Source organism: Chiloscyllium punctatum, unplaced genomic scaffold, assembly GCF_047496795.1.
Source record: "Chiloscyllium punctatum isolate Juve2018m unplaced genomic scaffold, sChiPun1.3 scaffold_154, whole genome shotgun sequence".
NCBI classification, from domain to species: Eukaryota; Metazoa; Chordata; class Chondrichthyes; order Orectolobiformes; family Hemiscylliidae; genus Chiloscyllium; species Chiloscyllium punctatum.
This window is the reverse complement of record NW_027309888.1, coordinates 569,227-587,038: the sequence shown is the minus strand read 5'-3', so window position 1 is coordinate 587,038 and position 17,812 is coordinate 569,227. Positions and strand designations below refer to the sequence as shown.

Here is a 17,812-nt window from a genome sequence, read left to right as displayed (position 1 = left end):
AGTTCCTTGACAGTAGAGTAGCAAGTCGATAGGATAGTGAAGGCGGCAGTTGGTCTGCCTGTCTTTATCAGTCAGAGCATTGAGTATAGGGGTTAGGATGACATATTGTGACTGTAGAGGACATTGCAAAAGTTGCCGAATCAATATTCCATTTAATTCTGTTCTCCTTCCTATCAGGTGGATGTTCTTAAACTTTAAAGAGGTCAGAAAAGAATTATAGCATGTTGCCAGGGTTGGATAGGCTGTTTTCCCTGGAGCGTCAGAGGCTGAATGGTGACCTAAAGAGATTTTTAAAATCAGGCTGGGCATGGATAGGGTAAATAGACAAGATATTTGCCCTGCAGTGGGGGAGTACAGAACTAGGGGACTGGGAAGGAGGGTCGGCAGACAGAGGGTGGTTGGATCGAGAAGGGTGGGTCAGAAATGGGTGGGGAAAGAGAGGGGGGGGATAGAAAGGGGTGGCACAGAGACAGATGGGGACAGAAAGTGGGTTTAGAGAGGAGGGGAACAGACAGGGGGAAGGGGGGGGGGCAGAGACCAACAGAGGTAGGGGGAGAGACAGACAGACAGGGGGGAGAAAGAGAACAGACTGTTGGGGGGTGGGGAGACAGAGCGTGGGGAACAGACAGAGTGGGGGGAGGGGGAGAAACAGAGTGGAAAGATGGAGAGTCATTTTGTAGATCTAAAACTCAACCCAGTTCCTGTTTTCTCATCCTGACCTTAATTCCCTCCGAAGAGCTCAGAACAACTGCTTAGTTCTTGGAAAGTAGAGTTTCTGAGAGATCAGGTGCTGAACATGGCATTTGGGACACTAACATTGAATGGAATGCGCTGACCAATAAATGGACTCTGGTTCGATTCCACTGTCTGTGCGGTGTTTGCACATTCTCCCTGTGTGTCTGCGTGGGCTTCCTCTGGGTGCTCTTAATTTCCTCCCACAATCCAAAGACACGCAGGTTAGCTGGATGAGCTTTGGGTAATGGTAGGGTACAGAGTTAGGGTGGAATGCTGTTCCGATGGTTGGTATGGTCCCATGGGCTGAAAGGCCTGCTTCCACACTGTAGGGATTCTGTCACTGAGTATAGGGGTTAGGAGGGCACGTTGTGGCTGAGTAGGGCATTGGGGAGGCCAGTTTTAGAATATTACATTCAATTGTGGTCTCCCTGATTTCAGAAAGATGTTACCAGAATAGGACTCAACCTCTGAATGACAAGTTCCTGGGAAGTGTTGACAGACAAAAAGACCATGCAGTGTGGGTTGACAGTTCCTTGAAAGTGTGGTTGAAGGTAGACAGGTCAGTGAAGGTGGTGTGCGGTATGCTAGCTGGTATTGGGCAGTGCATTGAGTATAGGAGTTGGGAGATCATGGTTCGGTTGTACGGTTTATTGGCTCGGCCACTTTTGGAATCCCCAGACTGCTTTCAATTCCAGTCTCCCTGTTATAGGAAAGATGTTGGGAAACTTGCAAGAGTTCAGAATGGTTTTACTAGGGTGTTGCAAGTATTGGAACACGTGAACCATAGGGAGAGGCTGAATCGGCTGAGGCTATTTCCCTGCAGCACTGGACACTTTAGGTGGCTTTATTGAATTTTATAAAGTTATGAGGAGCAATGATAGGGTGACTAGCCATGGTTTCTTTGTTCCTCAGGGTAGGGGAGACCAAACAAATGTGAATCTTTTTTCCAAGGTGGAAATGACAAATTCTATAAGAGAGATGGCAAGTTTCAAGGATATGAAAACCGAAACAACTGAAGATGCTGTAAACCAGGAAGAGAAACAGAAGTTTCTGGAAAAGGTCAGCAGGTCTAGCAACATCTGTGAAAAGAAATTAGAGTTAACGTATCTGAGGAAGGGTGACCAGACCCGAAACTTTAACTGATTTTTCTTCACAGATGCTGCATGATCTTCTGCGCATTTCCAACAACATCTGTGCAAGTTTAAAGGGAGTTGTTTGGAGTATATACCTGAGAGGAACTTTATAAAGTGCGAGTCAGACCACATCTGGAGTAATGACAGAAGGTTTGGTCCCTTTATTTAAGGAAATACATCATTTCATCAGAGGCATTTCACAGAAGATTGACTGGGATGAACCCTGGTTTGCAGGGATTATTTTTTAAGAAAAGGCTGAAGACGTTGGGACTTTACTCACTGGATTTGGGAAGAATGAGAGGGGATCTCATTGTAACATGTAGGATTCTTAAGGAGTTTGACAGGGTAAATACTGAGAGGATGTTTCTCATCATGAGGGAGTCTGGAACCAGATTCTGGGTCAGTCACAGAATCACGGATTCTGTTTTGGATTCGTCAAGTTTAAGGCAACACCGACACGGGTCAGGGGTTTCATAAGCAATGGAGCTGGGGTGAGGTGGAGAGAAGCAACATTTTAAGAGATTGTAATTCCTGGTGTTTGTGATTGTGTAGATGTCTGATCAGAAGGTCACCTTGGGGTCAGATATGAGAGCAATATTGTCAAGAGTGTGGTTCTGCCTCAGACAGTTCCCAGGGAGAGTGAGGGGCTCAGCAGTAAGGGAAAGTGATTTGTAATAGCAACTGAAGGCAATGGGTTTAACCATTGCAATGTTCCGTTGCAGGAAATTGCAGCCAATCGCGTAGTGGGAGTGTGATGAGCAGTTTGATAACTGAGTAATGGAGAAGGATGATGGCGAGGGATAGCTGGGCATTGTCAGTGTACATGTGAAACCTAACACGGTGCTTTTGGACAATGTCACCTCCTGGCAGTATGTAGGTGAGAAACAGGAGGGACCGAGGAGAGATCCTTAAGGGACACCAAATACAAGGAATTCAGAAAGGAAAGGGAGAGTCAGGATGGAGTAGGTTTTTGCAACAACGGTGGGGTCAAATATTAGTTTGTAGCAGAATGGGAGAGAAGGACATAACCCGAAAAGACAGACAGATAGAACAAGGAACAATATCTGTGAACTGGGGAGGGGGAGTGATGAGGAGGAGGAGGAGCAGCCCGACTCCAAAAGCACTATTCCTACATCAGTGACATCACCCAACTCCACCCTAGTCTCAGCTCATTTACTGAAATACTCGTCCATCCCTGTGTTATCTCCAGACTTCATGATCCAAACACACTCCTGGCCAGCCTCCCACATTCAACTTCCATGTAATCTCAAGAGTATCTAAAACCCTACTGCCCAAGCGCTCACTTGTACCAAAACTTGTTGATTCATCAAAAGGCTCCTATTAACAAGCAACAATTTAAAATTCTCACCCTTGATGTAATTCATGGCTGTGAACATCCCTGTCTCCCTGAACCACACAATCTGTGAGACCTCGACAACTCATTTTCTTTCAGACTCCCAACGATATGTTTAATCAATGCTTCACCTGTCTAGCTGTTTCTACCGTTGCCAAGGCAACACGGTCTGGAATTCCCACCCTAACCTCCTCAGACCTGCTTTCCTCCTTTAAGGTATTCCTGAAAACCTGCTTATTTGGCAATTCTTTTGATCACCTGACCTAATATCTCCAGCTGTGGCCTTATGTCACAAGTTCTCAATCATATGTCTGTGGAATTATAAACATGATAAAAAAAAACAACTGTTGTTGATTTGCACACATTTTGTCAATTCTTCACTGTCGCTGAGTGAATAATCTATAACAGCTCTTACCCAAACACATTGTAGGAGCACCTTCACCACACGAACTGTAGCTGTACAAGGAAGTCAAACATCACCTTCTCCACAGGCAATCGGGCTTTAGCACTGATCACTGGTATCTGTGGACGGAGAAACACACAGTTGATATTTCAGGGAGTGCAAAATGCATTATCGGGAGGGAAAATGGTGCAGAATTTGGGATTTTTTAATTTGTGTTTTACTACGTGCACCAAGTTCTGTAAAGCCTCTCATCCCATACCATGAAAATTTCCTCCTCTTCCTGGTCAATATGTTTTTCCTTCCCCCTGCCCTGCACCTTCACACATTTCCAATGCCTTGGTCACAACAACACTGTGCTGTCAGTGAAGTTTATCACGTGGTTGAGTATTACCCCGCCCCTCATTCATTCTGATTGGTTGAAAGACCAACGAGCACCTCTAGCCACAGTTCCCCCACTCTTATTGGTCCTGCGCTGACATCAATAATCCGAAGCCCACTGTGGGCTGGAGCATGCTCAGTGCTTCCTGCTTTTACTGCTGTTCATCAGGTATGAGAGAGAGAGGGCTCATCCCTGTTTCTCCTGAGGTCAGACAATAACAACAACTACCTGCATTGTATGGAGCCTTTCACATTGACAAATCTCCTCAAATGCTTCACGAATGATGGAAACGTTGATTAAAGAGAACGATTTTTAGATACATCTTTAAGGCGGAGAGAGGGAGTTAGGGAGGATATTCCAAAGGTTCGTGTCCTCGGCAGCTTCAATCGTGGAGTGATATAGGTGGGGAACAGCTCACAATGGAGACAGCTAGTGGCTAACCATGAGTTGGATTAGTGGTGCTGGAAGAGCACAGCAGAACAGGCAGCATCCACCGAGCAGCGAACGTCGATTTCGCTGCTCGTTGGATGCTGCCTGAACTGCTGTGCTCTTCCAGCACCACTAATCCACTATTTGCTTTCCAGCATCTGCAGTCATTGTGTTTACTTCATTGATGCTAACCATAAGTTAACAACCTCATGTCGTAGCCCCCTACCCCACACACCAGTTCTCACAGTCTGCCATTACACACTACCTATAGTTAGCCACTAACAGTCTCCATTAACAGCTAATCATCCTCCCCCAGACAGATTGTTATCCACTCCTTTACCCAACCGTTCTTCTCACTCTATCCCCACCTATCGTTTACTCCTTTTATCCTCCCCCCACACTACCTTCTGCACTAAAACTGACTTGTTTTCTCAGTAATATCTGTCCTGAGGAAGGGACACTGGGTCTGAAACTTTATCTGATTTCTCATCACAGATGCTGCCAGACCTGCTGAGCTTTTCCAGAACCTCCTGGTTGTTGTTTCTGATTTACATCTTCTGCAGTTCTTTTGGTTTTAATTTACCGGGAGTTTGTAATTCAGGTCCCACAGCCTCTGTCCCAGTCTCTGCTGTCTCTCCCAACCCCAAACAGTGACACTGCACCTGCACAGCTCATGGACAGGTGTCGTCTTGCTGGCCACACCCCTCATTCACTCCCATTGGCTGCAGGACCACACAACCTCTCCTATTGGTCTGGAGCTGTCGTTAATTAAGCTGGCGCCGATTGAGAGTGGTTGGTTCCTCCCTGTCTCTGCCCTGGGATGAGCTCCATCATTCACAGTGAATGGGGCTGTATCACAGAGCACAGGGGCTGGGGGCTATTCAGCCCATTGGGGCTGTATTCTCTCCCTCTGGAGATGCTGCAAGTCGGTCCCAAGTCCCCTCCCATGTGCCCACGGCCCCCCAAATCTTACCTTAAAAAGTAAAATTCCAAGTCTGTTTCAGAATACCTGCTGAATCTGTGTCGTTCAGACTGTTCCAGATGCTCAGAACTTACTGAGGAAAATAGTATTCACATTTTCACCTTGTATTATTTGCCAATTACTTGAAAGTAGTTACTAAAAATTGTGACAGTGCTAACAATTCCTCTCTCTCTCTGCAAATTCAAGACCTTGGAACCAAATCTGCACCAGTTCGAAATCACTGCTTCACCTTCTCAGCTCCAAGGATATTTATGTTTGTTTCAGCTAGCTCGCCACAAAATAGAGGAATGCATCTTAATTTATTAGGATCAAAGAAACAGACCTTCGGTCCAATTCGTCCATGCCAACGAGGAATCCTAAACGAATGGATTCCCATTTACCAGCTATTGGCCTGTATCCATCAAAACCCTTCCTATTCATGGACCCAATTGGAAGCCTTTTAAATGTTGTGATTTTTCAGCCTTCACGACTTCATCTGGTAACCCCTCCCATACACACACCACACTCAGCTTGAAAACGTTGCCTTTTAGATCCCTTTTAAATGTTTCCCCTCTCAATTTAAACCCAGGTGCTCTAGTTTTGGACCCACCTAACCTGAGGAAATAGGACCCCCGCTGCTCACCTTACCCACGCCCCTTGTGATTTTATATATCTCCATGAAGTCACCTCTCAGTCTTTGACTCTCCAGAGAAAATAGCCCCAGCCTATTCAGCCTCTCCCTGTCGGCCAAATCCTCCAATCTTGGCAACGTTTTTGTAAATCTTGTCCAAACCTTTTCAAGTTTCACAACATCCTTCCCAGAACAGGAAAATTCAAACTGAAAACAGAATTCCAGAAGTGGCTTAACCAATGTCCTGTCCAGCCACAATATGACATCCCAGCTTCTGTATTCAATGCATTGACCAATAACGGAGAGCATTAATGGAGTCCCATTTGCCAGCGGTTCACCCTTATCCCTCTAAATCGTTCCTCTTCATGTACCCAATCAAATGCCTTTTAAATGCTGCTGTACTAGACTCCACCCCTTCCTCTGGCAGTTCACTCCATACTTGCAATGCCCTCAACATGAATAAGATGCCCCTTAGATCCCTTTTAAATCTTTTCCCTCTCACCTTAAGCCTGTACCCTCTAGTTCTGGACCCACCGAACTTGGGAAAAAGTCCCTGACTGCTCACCTTATCCATGCCCTTCATGATTTTATAAGATCACCGCTCAGACTCCAACTCTCCAGGGAAAATAGACAGCCTATTCAGCCTTGCCCAATAAGCTCAAACCGTCCAACCCTGGCAAAATCCTTGCAAATGTTTTCTGAACCCTATCAAGTTTCTCAACGTTATTCCGAGAACAGAGAGATTGGAACTGAAAACAGAATTCCAGAAGGGCCTCAATCAGTGCCCTGTCCAGCCACAATATGACGTTACAACAGCTGCATTCAATGCATTGACCAATAACGGGGAGCATACCAAATGCTGCATTCACTCCCTTACCTACCTGTGACTCTACGTTCAAGGAACTAGGAACCTGCACTCAAAGATCTCTTTGTTCAGCAATGTTCCCCAGGACTTTACCATTAAGTGTATAAGTCCTGCCCTGATTTGCCTTTCCAAAATACAACAGCTCACATTTATCTAAATTGAACTCCGTCTGCCATTCCTTGCTCCAATGGCTCATCTGATCAAGATCCTGTTGTATTCTGAACTAACCTTCTTTATTCTACACATCCAATTTTGGTGTCTTCTGTAAACCTACTAACCATACCTCATATATTCACATTCAAGTCATTTATTTAAGGGCCCAATATCCATCCTTGCAGCACATTGCTGCTCACAGGCCTCCAGTCCGCAAAGCAACCCTCCATCATCATCCTCTGTCTCCTACCTTCCAGGCAGTTTTGTAATGGCTTGCTCTCCCTGCATTCCATGTTATCTAACCCTGCGAACCAGTCTGCTTTGTGGAACCTTGTTGAATGTTCATATAAACAACATTCACTACCTGGCTTAATCAATTTTCTTTGTCACTTCAAAACACTCACTCAAGTTAGTGAGACCCAATTGTGCCTGTACAAAGTCACATTGACTCTCCCTGATCATTCCTTACCTTTCCAAACACATGGATATCCTGTCCCTCAGAATCCCTTCCAACAACTTGCCTGCCACTGACTTCAGGCTCACTGTTCTCTTGTTCCATGGCATCTCCTTACCACGTTTTTAAAAATAATGGCACCTCACCTGTCGCTATCAATGATACAAATACCTCAGGAGAGGCCCAACAATCACTTCCCTAGATTTCCAGAAAGTTCCAGGATACACCTGATCAGGTTCCAGGGCTTTATCCACCTTGATGCGATTTAAGACATCCAGTACCACCACCTCTGTAACATGGACACTTTTCAAGTTACCAGTGTTTATTTCTCCAAACTCTCGAGCTTCATATACTTCACCAATAAAAATGACGTGAAATATTTGCATATCTTTTGCACCCCCTGTGGTTCCATAGACAGCCTTGTTCAAAACCATACCCTGAGCCCATCTGCCTGACCTGTCAGGTCTCTTGCACTGAAATAAATGCAGTGTAACTGGTCCATCGCACCTCATTCTGTGACTTGCTCTTGCCTGCCTTGACAGTCTGACCTGTGAACAGTACCAGCCTCAGACTCACCTCTTTTCTCACTATCCCTTTAGGATTACCCCGACTCCCTCACTGGTTTAATGCCTCCCGAGTGGCACTAGCAAATCTCCCTGCTCGTCAGGACCCCATGCTTTCACCTTCCTACACCATTGGTACCAATGTACAATGACCTCCCACTGGTTATTTTCCCTTTTGAGAATATTCTGCTCCCTCAGAGACATCCTTGACACTGGCACCAGGGCGGCACCACCCCATTCTGATGTCTCACTGTCAGCTGCAGAAACGGCAGACTGTGCCCCTGACTAGAGAGTCCCCTCTCACCATCGATCGTGTGGAACTGGATATACTTCACATTACGTTAGAAGCCAGTCTCAGTACCAGTAACTTGGCTGTCAGTGCTACATTCCCCTGAAAGTGTATTACCACCTACATTTTCCAAAACCGTATACTTGTCTGAGATGGGGATAGCCACAGGAGACTCCTGCAGTACCAACCTACCCCTCCTAGCTTTCCTGGAGGTAACCCATCTACCTGACTGTATCTGCAGTATCCTGCATTCCTGAGACTGCCACCTATCACACCGCCCACCCCACCCCCGGCTCCTGTCAATTCTTCACTGCCTTTAATCACTCCTCCACCAATCCATACGTTCCAATAGGATTTGCAATCACACTTCCTGCAGACAATTATCAGGATCATTGAAACTCTCCCTAATCTCCCTCATCTGACAGGAACAGCACGCCACTCTACAACAGGCCATCTCTCCGCCTTAACAATCGACAGACCAAGACAAAGGCACAGTCTTACTGCTCGAAAAATACTGCCCGAGAATAACTTAATGCTTACGTTTTATATCTTAAACATTTAATCAAGAGACCCTAAGACATTAAAAAGAAATAGTCACCTGACTCACGAATGTAGATTTAATAAAATAAAACCGACTAAGATTGATATTTGAAGAGACTGAAACTCACTGAGCTGATCCCCGGCTCTGAGTACTTCCAAGGGTGAGGTCTCTCTGAGGGCAGCTGTGAAATGTCACTGTTTCTCTTCTCTGCCCACTCCATTTCCAGAGAGGTTTTTAACTTCACAACAAGTCAGCTCAGAGAGGTCACTGCTTGGTTTTATTCACTGGGGGTTGCCCTTGCTGCCCAGACCAGTATTTATTGGCCACCTTTACTTGTCTTGGAGAAAGTGGTGGTTAACCGCCTCCCTGAAATGCTGCAGTCCATGTACACCACAGTGATGTTTGGACAACAATCCCCCTCTGGCCCCACAACCCTCCCTGTCTCTGTAATCCCCCTCCAGCCTCACCACCCTCCCTGTCTCTGTAATCTCCCTCCGGCTTCAGAAATTACATGGCCGTGGCTTAAGGTTTTTATTTGGATTCATTTTTGTTTAATAACCAACCCCCCCACCCCGAAAAATAAGTGAAATATTTCGCCCTCAAACAAATTTCTGTTGATTGACCTTTTGGAGAGGCTGACACATGGACGTTGCAGTATTTTATCTCACATTGTACACGTAGAATGATGGAACTTTATTTTAAACATTGCTAAAAAGGGAGGCAATGGCTTAATGGTATTCCTGCCAGATGAGTGATATGTACAGTGTTCCGAGGATTAGGGATAGAATCCCAACATGGCTGATGGCAGCATCGGAATTCAATACAATCTAGAATGAAAAGGCGAATGATGACCATGAAACTATTGTTGATTGTTAGTAACCCATCTGGTTTACTAATGTCCTGTAGGGAAGGAAACGGTCATTCTCACCTGGTCTGGCCTACATGTGACTCCAGACCCACAGCAATGTGGTTAACTCTCAACTGCCCTCAGGAAAAAAAATACTTTAAAAACTGTTAAAAAAATACTCCGCAGGTATCACTTAAAAACTGGCTGTTCCCATTGGGACTGTGAATTTCTGAAAGGCCTGAACTAAAACTGAGTTTCAGCTTCACCTTCTCCCTGTCTCACCCCACTCTGTTTACACCCAACTCCAAAACACTCTCATTGAGCCAAGCAGCCCTCACAGCGTAGCCCTGTCATTTTCATTGTCTGCTCGCACCTACACTGCCCTCAGCCTCCTGTCCTGTTCCAATGCATCTCAATGGGAGCTCAGGGACAGCACCTCATCTTTCAATTCAGCCCTTTGTAACCCCAGAGTCAACATGGACCTCAGCAGTTTCGGAATGAACAGACAGTTGTCAGAAGCTGGAACATTCCACCTGAAAAGGTAATGGAATTTTAGTCCAAAAGGATTTTTAATGGGAAGTTTACAGGTAATTAAAAATATGAAGTTTACAGGTTAACATCATGAAGTGGGTGATTGGGTCTAAATCTGAGAGTTCTTACAAAGAGACGAGGTGTAATTTGGATAAATCTGTGCTCCCTCTCAGGCTTATATCTCCTTCCTCAGCTGTAGGGCCCAGAACACAGCAGATACCCAAAGGGTGACCCAATCATGAATTCGTACATCTTTCTTCTTAACAAAAATATTGGAGATATCTTCCCACAAACAGAGCAGAGAAACCTTTCTCCTTCCACAGTTAAATGCCAATAACATTCAGATCCTGATGACCCCATTGACTGTAAAAACTTGCTTTTGAGATCCCAGCCCCAATTATTCTCATTTAATATCCTATGAAATGAATTCACAAAACAAAACTCAGTCAGTACAGGAAGAATATAAAGACACACTTTTTTCTTGGTATGTGCTTGATGTGTAAATGCCTCTTTTCAAGTTGCACGCCCCCCCCCCCCACCACCCGAGGAAGGTGACATGCACATGCGCCTCACTATACCTTACCCCCAATAAAAATGGCGGCCATATCCCAGGACCTTTCACAGCCTGAGGGCCGCAGCCACTTTCCCATCTGCTGCAAACGGGGGATTAAGAGTTTCTAGTTCAGACTTTCAAACCGCACAGAGTGTAATTAAAACTTTCCAGTCGAAAGTGACTCATTATCTCTGTCTCCAAGGCCACTCTCCCCTTCCCTGTTTGTGTCTCCCACATTCACCGACGGCCGAGTTACGTGGCACTGCATCAGCAGAGTTACTGGTGACGTGTCATACCACTGGCCACGCCCCTCATTCACTCCCATTGTTTGGATGACCAACTAGTTGCACTTGGTCCACCAGTCCCACCACCTTTTCCTATTGGTCCGAAGCTGCCATCAATCAGCTGGACCCCATTGTGAGGTCAGTGGTGGGATCCTCCCCCTGTCTGAATCAAACCCCGAAGGTGTATGGATGGTGTCAATCAGGAACAACAAGCAGAAGGTGCTGGGAAAGCTCAGCAGGTCTGGCAGCATCTGGGAACAAAAATCTGTCCAGTGGCCCTTCCTCAGAACCGATGGAGCTGGGAAAATTAGAATTCTGACGCTGTGGAAACAGGCCATTTGGCCCAAAAGGTCCACAGCATCCCTCCGAAGGGTATCCCACCCAGACCCATTCCCCTACCCTATTACTGTATATTTCTCCTGACTAATGCAACTAACCTACACATCCCTGAGCATTATGGGAAATTTAGCTTGGCCAATTCAACTAACCTGCAGATCATAGGGGTTAAAGAGTAAATAATAGGCAGGGACATAACCCAAAGAGAGACTCGAACATTTGGAAAGACAAAGGAGTGGATTACCATCTGGCTTGGGGGGGGGGGGTGCATAGCTGTTAATGGAGGGGACAGGAACCTGTGTCTGGCAGCATCTCAGTGGAGGTGGCGGAAATGGCGACTGATGATCTACGTTCTGCTGCAAAAACAGACCCCGAGCTTCCAGCTGCCTGCCACTTTAACACACGAGCCTGTTCCCTGGCCAACATCTCTGTCTCATGCTTACTGCAGTGTTCCAGTGAGGCCAGAACATACCAAATGGCCCCATATTTCAAGGAGTGCAATTTCCCCTCCCATGTGATCAATACCATCCACTATATCTCCTCCACTTCCTGCACCTCTGCCTTTGAAACCCACACCTCCAATTGCAACAAGGATAGAACACCCCCCCCCCCCAAGTCCTTACCTTCCACCCAGATACAACACATCATCCTCTGCCATTTCCACCAGCAACAATCAGACCGCACCACCAGATTCTTAAGGGGTTTGACAGAATAAATACTGATGTGTCTGAGGGTAAATACTGAAAGGGGAGTCTGAAACCAGATTCTGAGCCAGTCACAGAATCAAGGGTTCTGCTTTGGATTCGTCAAGTTTAAAGGTAACACAGACATGGGTAAGGGTTTTTAGTAGCAATGGAGCTAGGGTGAAGAGGAGATAAGCAACGGTTTAGAGATTGGAATTCCTGGTGTTTGGGATTGTGTAGATGTCTAATAAGAAGGTCAGCTTCGCGTCAGATATAACAGCAACATTGTGAAGAGTCTAGTTCTGCTGCATAATTCCCAGTGAGAGGGAGAGGTTCAGCAGTTAGGAAAAGGAATTTGTAAGGCAATGGGTTTAACTGTGACAATGTTTCATTGGAGGAAATTGCACCTAATCAAGTAGTGGGAATGTGGTAAGTAATTTGATAACTGAGTAACAGTGGAGTAATGGAGAGGGATGATGGGGAGGGAGAGTTGGGCAACATCAGTGTACATGTTAAACCCAACATGGTGCTTTTGCACAATATCACCTCCTGACAGTATGTAGGCAAGATACAGGAGGGGCCAAGGATAGATCCATGAGGGACACCAAATGCATGGAATTCAGAAAGGAAAGGGAGTGTGGAGATGGAGCAGGATTTTCCAACAAACGTGAGGTCAAATATCAGTTTTTCACAGAATGGGAGAGAAGGACCATAACCAGAAAAGACAGAACAAGGAACAATGTCTGTGAATAGGTGAAGGGGACTGATGAGGTGGAGGAGAAAAGAGAGTTGGAAAGTCTATGGTTTAGTGAGATTAGGGTAAAGGGTCAAGAGGAGCTCTGATAAGGCTTGACAGGAGATGAGATTGGAGAAAAATGTAGGTTTGGACAAAAACCAGGAACACCACGTGAGGGGGGGGGGGAAGCAGCAGATCGGATTATCTCAGTCTTAGTGACAGAGAACCTCCATGTGCTCCAAACTCTTGTTGTTGGAGAGAAGGATGGAGGAGACAGGATGATGGACAGTGTTTCACAAAGAAACCAAACCTGGGTAAGTGATATTTAAAGTGAGTGAACAAACCTAATGTATTTACATTTTATCCAAAATATTAAAACAAACGACTGAAGTCCTGGTTCGAATCCCATCTTGGCAGATGGTGGAATCTGAATTCAAGAAAAAATAACTGGAATTAGGAATCTCCTGATCTCCATGGAAACATTGTCAATGGCAGAAAAAACCCTCCCAACCTGACAGTGGCCCAGCCAGCTACTCACTGTATTAATCACTGCAAAGTCTTAACAAAGGAATGAAACTGGATGGACCACTCGTCATCTAAGAAGGCACTAGAAAATACAACCACAGAATCAGCCCTCTCAATGGTGCAATGTCCTCCAGACTAACATCTGGAGTTTGGTGCCAAATTGTGCCGAGCTGTCTCACAGACCAATCAAGGAACAGCCTGACATACTCATACTCATGAAATCAACCCTTACAGACAATGACCAGACACCACCATCACCATCCCAAGAGATTGAGATTGTAGTGATGGAAAAACACAACAGGTCAGGCAACATCCGAGGAGAAGGAGAATCGATGTTTCGAGCCTAAGCCAGTTATCAGCCTGACCTGCTGTGCTTTTCCAGCACCAGACTCTTGACTCTGACCTCCAGCATCTGCAGTCTTCACTTTCTCCTGAAATCTCTGGATATGTCCTGCCCCACCAGCAGGACAGACCAGGCAGAGGTCATGGCACAAGACAGGGAGGATTTGCCCTTGGAGTACTCAGCATGGACTCCGGACACCAGGAAATCTCATGGCTCCTGCTGATTACCACGTACTGTCCTCCCTTGGCTGATGGATCAGTTCTTCTTCATGTTGAACAACATTTGAAGGAAGCACTGAGGAAGTAAAATGGTGTCAAACGTACTCTGGGTACAGGATTTCAATGTCCACTATCGAGACGAGCTCTGCAACAGAATTACTGACTGAGGTGGTCAGGTCCTAAAGGGTATAGCTGCTCAACTGAGTCTACAGCGGGTGGTGAGGGAACCAACAAGAGGGAAAAACAAGAGTGATCTCATTGTTATGAATTGACCAGCTGCAGATCCATCTGTCCATGACAGTATCAGTACGAGTGACCATCACACATTCCTTTTGGAAACACAAGTCTTAGCTTAAGGTTGAGAAAAACCTCCATCGCGTTGAGTGGCACTATCACCGTTCTAAATGGGACAGACTCTGAAGAGATGTAGGATCTCAAACTCGGTATCTCTGAGGCACTGTGGGACATCAACAGCAGCAGAACTGTACTCCAGCACAATCTGTAATCTCATGGGTTTGCAAATCCCGCTCTCACCCATCACAATGGACAGGAAAGGAGGGCATGCCATGAGCAGCACCAGGCAGACTTAAAAATGAAGTGCCAACCTGGTGAATCTACCAAACAGGACCATCTGCATTTCAAACAGCATCAGCAGCAAGCAACAGAGCTAAGTGATCCTACATCCAGTGGAACCGATCGGAGCTCTGCAGTTCTGCCACACCCAGTTGTGAACGGTGATGGACAATTAAACAACTCACTGAAGGAAGCATCACAGATATCCCCACCCTGACTGATGGAGGGGCCTCACACACCCATGCACCAGATAAGACAACAGCATTTGCAGCAATCTGCATCCAGAAGTGCAAAGTGGGATGATCCATCTCAGCCTTCTCCAGTGGTTTCTAACATCACAGATGTGAGTTTAAGCCAGTTCGGTTGAGTTTGAATAACATCAAGAAATGGTTAAGTCGTGCAAAGGCTATGGGCCCTGCAAATATTCTGGCAATAACACTGATGGTTTGTGCTCCTGAACTTGCCACCCACCAAGCCAAGTACCGCTCCAGCACTGGCATCGACCAACAATGTGGAACATTGCCCAGGGATGTTCAACACAAAAACACAGGGCAATACAACCCAGCCAATTTCCATCTATCAGTCCACACTCGACCAGCAGTAAAGTGATGGAAAATGTTATCAACAGGGCTATCAAGCAGCAGCTGCTCAGCAACAGCCAGCTGAGTGACACTCATTTTAGGCTCCACCAGGACCACTCAGCTCCAGATTGTGTTACCGCCCTGATTCACAACCTGACAACCAGCTGAATCCCAGAGGCGAGGTGAGGGTGACAGCCCAGTCCCACTCTAAGGCCACTAAGCTGATTCCACCCTTGTCTCAGCTCATATACTCTCATCCACCTTGTGTTATCTCCAGACTTCATTATCCAAACATACTCCTGGCCAGCTTCCCACATTCAACCTCCCTGTAATCTCAAGAAAAACTAAATCTCTATTGCCCAAGTACTCCCTTGTACCAGAACTTGTTGATCCATCAAAAGGCTGCTATTCATAATCAAGAACATAGAGCTACAGCGATGTATAGCTTGGAAACAGACCCTTCAATCCAACCCGTCCATGCCGACCAGATATTCCAACCCAATCTAGTCTCACCTGCCAGCATCCGGCCCACATCCCTCAATTTAAAATTCTCACCCTTGATTTAATTCCTGGTTGTGATCATCCCTAGCTCACTGCGTCACACACCCTTTGAGACCTCGACAACCCATTCTGTTCGAGACTCCCAATGATCTGTTAATTCATTACTTCACCAGTGTGGCTGCTTTCACAGTTGCCAAAGCAACACGTTCTGAAATTCACAGCCAAAACCTCTCAGGTCTGCTTTCCTCCTTTAAGACATTTCTCAAAACCTGCTTATTTGACAACGCTTTTGGTCACCTGACCTAATATCACCATCTCTGGCCTGATGTTTAAAATTCGAAATAATATTTTTGTGGAATTATAAGCATGACAATAAAAATATGAACTGTTGTTGATTTGGACATTACCTTCAGATCTTTACTGTTGCTGAATGAATACTCTGTAATGTCTCTTAACCAACCACATTGTGGGAGCACCTTCACCACACAAACTGCAGCTGTACAAGAAAGTCAAACATCACCCTCTCCCAGGCAACAGGGCTTTGGCATTTATCACTAGTATCTGTGGAAGGAGAAACACAGTTGATGTTTCAAGGAGTGCAAAATGGATTACAGGGAATGAAAATGGTGCAGAATGAGATAGTCAGAAATGGAAGGAAGATACACTTGCTTATTGGAAAAAGGAATTCTCGACCATTAAAGATTTTCCGGAAAATATTGATAAGCAGCACATGGTCAGGGGCTGGGCGGCAGTGAAAAATTAACTTACAAAAATGTCTGTAACAATAATAGTAAAAAATCAAACAGACCAAAAATACACCCATTGTTCAAGATTGAGGAAGCTAGATATTGACAAAGTGGTCATGAGGGAACCCAGAGATGAAGCAGAGCAGTATAAGCTGTTACGATCCCACAGTCATAGAGATGTATAGCACCAACACAGACCCTTCGGTCTAACTCATCCTTGCCAAACAGGTATCCGAACCTAGTCTATTCCCATTTGCCAGCACTTGGCCTATATCCCTGTAAACGCTTCCTAAACATATCATATGTCTAGTTAGATGCCTTTAACATGTTTTAATTGTACTAGCCTCCATCACTTCCTCTGGCAGCTCATTCCACCCACTGCATGAAAGAGTTGTCCTTTAGGCCCCTTTGAAATTTTCTCCGTTCACCCTAAAGCAATGCCCTCTAATTCTGGACACCACCACTCCAGGGAAAACACCTTGTTCATTTACTCTATTCATGCCCCTCATGATTGTATAAATCTCTATAACATCACTGCTCAGCCTATGGCACTCCAGGGAAAACAGCCCCAGCCTTTTATGCCTCACCCTGTAGCTCAAATCCTCCAACCCTAACAACATCATTGTAAGTCTTTTATGAAACCTTTCAAGTTTCACAGCACCCTTCTGATAGGAGGTAGGCCAGAATTGCACACAATATTCCAAAAGTGACCTAACGAATGTCCTGTATAGTAACATGACCTCCCACATCCTATACTCAATGCTCGAATCAATAAAGGAAAATATACTAAACACCTTCTTCAGCATCCTATCCTTGACTTGCAAGGACTATGAACCTTCAGTCCAAGGTCTCTTTGTTCCGCAAACATCTCCAGGGCCTTGTCATTCAGTGTATAAGTCCTGCCCTGATTTGGTTTTCCAAAATGCAGCACCTCACATTTATCTAAATTATACCCCATCTGACCAATATCTCATTGTAATCTGAGGTAACGTTCTTGATTATCTACAACACCTCCAATTTTGTATGACCTGCAAACTCATTTACGATACCAAATCATTTAAATGAATGACGAAACAAATCCAGAAATAAACATCCATTTCTCTGAGATTGAATGTGCTCTGTGTAAATCCTGCCCAATGACTCTGTACCAGAGAAAGGCTGCACATGCGCCTGGCTGCACCTTGCCCCCTAAAAAACTGGTGGCTCCGCATGTTTCCAGTGAATTCTTGCCCCAAATAAAGATGGTGGCGCGCACCCATGCCTGCAGCCACACAGAGGCAATTCCCCGTTTACTGAAAACACAAGACTGTGATGTTCAAATTTGTGTTTTCCGATGTGCACATTTTGTTTGTAAAACCTCTCCGCTCATACAGAATCTCTCTCACCTCCTGCGGTTCCACAGACAGCCTTGATTTGCGGTTACCTATTATCTGCCTGGTTACTCATTTGTCCTTAGTGTATTTGT

General features: G+C 45.5%; 1 long non-coding RNA gene across 9 annotated transcripts in view; it reads right to left on the bottom strand.

Annotated features, from left to right (window-relative positions):
* LOC140471688 (uncharacterized) overlaps positions 1-17,812 on the bottom strand; it is a 48,356-nt gene that overhangs the window by 20,138 nt on the left and 10,406 nt on the right. For 5 of the 9 annotated variants that reach the window (XR_011957179.1, XR_011957178.1, XR_011957183.1 and 2 more), the window contains 2 exons: positions 16,009-16,162; positions 3,638-3,744 (listed from right to left, as the gene is read on the bottom strand). This is a non-coding gene — a long non-coding RNA (uncharacterized lncRNA). Of the gene's footprint in view, positions 1-3,637; positions 3,745-3,884; positions 4,452-13,204; positions 13,288-16,008; positions 16,163-17,812 lie in introns of those variants that run through there. The other 4 variants (XR_011957177.1, XR_011957176.1, XR_011957182.1 and 1 more) reach the window with 4 other exon arrangements.